Consider the following 2,500-nt stretch of genomic DNA (forward strand, 5'->3'; position numbering starts at 1 on the left):
TGTGTGTGTGTGTGTGTGTGTGTGTGTGTGTGTGTGTGTGTGTGTGTTAAAGATTGCTTTGTGACCTATGGTGTAATCAACTTTTGAGAAGCTTCCATGTCTCCTGGGTAATATGTTCTGTAGCATATTAAATCATTACTAAGCTATTAATAACAGTTGCTCTATGATATGATGTATCAAGGTTTCACCCCTGCTTGTTCTGCTGGTACTGGGGATCTGCAGCAGTCTGTTCTATACCAAAGCTTCAAGGGGGAGTAGACAGTTCATTGGGCACTGCAAAGGTTACATAGCACCCTATCTTTGGAAGGTATTAGAACACAGTAGCCATGTGCATGGGCTGGAGCCATACAGAGCTGAGTGGGAACCATGGGCAGAGTGTGGATGGATTGCAGAACTCAAGCAGTAAAAACTGACAACCATGTAGGAATGTGACCACAGAGTGAAGTGGGTCAATGGTTTTGTCGGATGCCCAGACCACAACAAATCCTTCATAAAACGTATATCCGTCACACTGATTTGACTGTCCCTCCACATTGTCTCTGCTGGCATTCCATTCCTCTTCTCTTCCATTACAGACAGCTAAGTTTGCCAAATATTCATTGTAATATTCATGTAGGTGATACTGAACTTAATTTTTCCATTCATTTATTCACTCACTCATCTGACCATAAAAGATAAAAAGAAAATTCTCAAACCTATATATAGCACAGAGAACCCCATCTTTAATGTGAAGAATGGTCTACAGCAGCAGAAAGGGTCTGCTCTGCTCAGGAAACCGATGGTTTGTTTGAAGGTGCTGGGCTTGCGGGACAATCAGCTAGGACAGTGTTACCGAGGGAGAGCCTGCACTGTCAAGGCTGGAAGTCTTCCAGGAAGGTCAGCCTTATATAGCTCTTGTTTTTGAAGGTCGTGACTCCACCAACACAGGATGTGACTCTTCCCACAATGTCCACAGTAGATCCTGGGGGCCTCACATTTATTCCCTTTCAGTCGCTCCCTGCACCTTCTTTTCTTTGTCTATTTTCCTCCCTCTCCCATATGAGTCTTTCTACCTATAGCCACTTAAATTTGAGAACAAGGGAGGAAAGAAGGAAAGCATAACTCTACCCCTGGGAAATCTCAAGGACATCCACTGATGCCTTCGCTTTGTGGCTCAAACTCAGATAACTCTTATTTTATTCTTTTTTTTTTTTCTTACTTTTCATTCTTTATGAGAGAATAACTAGGAAGGGATTTGGCCTGTGCAGGTATCTAAAAGACTAAAGAGTGCCTTTCCCAGTTAATGGAAACTGTTTTCTGAGCTTGAAAATTGCCCACATTTAAGCTCCCCATGTGGAGAAAGTGAAAGCATAAATACGAAGTCCTTTTCAGGCAGCAAACCAGCCTTCAGAGCCTCTCTCCTCTGCCTTTGGGGATCCATATGCTACAGTCTACTTAGCTGGCCAACGACTGACAACCGTAAATCAAAGGTAATGGTTGCAATCAGCAGAGTTCCTGAGAGTTGAAAGTGTTTCCGAGGGAGGGACCAGCACACTTCTGATCACACTTGAGCCACAGAACATCCAAAGGTTCCATCTTCCAAAAGCAAGCAAGTAACTAAGACAATGAAAACTAGAGTGTCCACAGTCAACGTGGGGTGTGATGGGAATCTCAACCTCATCCAAGTGAGAGATCCAGGCTAGGAGGCCACAGGGACAGAGCTGAATTACACAGCCGGCCTTCCCATCAAGGCTCCCTGCTGCCTGCTGGGACATCTCCAACCAGCCACACTCCTCCCTTTTATTATAGTTGCACAACGGTCTATGAATTGCCCTTGGGTACATTAAAGAAAAGCTGGGAGTAAATATAAGATGGCACACCCTCAGAGGAATTCTTAGGAGAAAGAAGGTAGATGATAAAGGAGAAAGGTAAAGAGCTTGACTGGCCACTGTGAGGTATCAACCAACCAGGGAGGCAGAGACTACTTATACATATATCCATGGGCCCAACACACACACACACACACACTCAACACCAGGGTCTCGGTGGGACAGATGGGTGTTGTCAGGACCCAAATTAAGACACATTCTCTTGGCCCCTGCAGACGGCTCTGGATCTGTCCTGTGTACCTACTGTCCAATGGTCAGAACTAACCTGACTTTCTAGAACAGGTGTCCGCAGTCTCCTATGCAGCCACATCTCACCATGGTGGCTCTGACAGGAAGATTCATAACACTCTTTGCCTTTCTCTTTTAATCCTAAACAGTAGTCATAATGCATAAAGTTCGAACTTTCTGGAAGCTTCCAGAAAATGACTCAGCTACATAGCCTTCTAAAAATATATCTGTCACCCTCTGTCCTATAATGTCTGATGTTTAATTGCTTCTTAATCTGATTCTGTCTTCCTCTCCTTCTTAGGTTTCCCTGGAATTTAATTGTTTATCCTGTGACTTACTATGATGCCAATTATGTTGTTTTTTAATCTCTCTATATATACATATATGTTATGTCTACTATGATG

General features: G+C 43.7%; 1 protein-coding gene across 2 annotated transcripts in view; it reads left to right on the top strand.

The window, feature by feature from the left end:
• The window catches only part of Gria1 (glutamate ionotropic receptor AMPA type subunit 1), a 321,785-nt gene that overhangs the window by 298,339 nt on the left and 20,946 nt on the right, over nt 1-2,500 (top strand). The gene's annotated exons all lie outside the window — the stretch shown is intronic.

This window comes from Mus caroli, chromosome 11 (genome assembly GCF_900094665.2).
Source record: "Mus caroli chromosome 11, CAROLI_EIJ_v1.1, whole genome shotgun sequence".
Taxonomy (NCBI): Eukaryota; Metazoa; Chordata; class Mammalia; order Rodentia; family Muridae; genus Mus; species Mus caroli.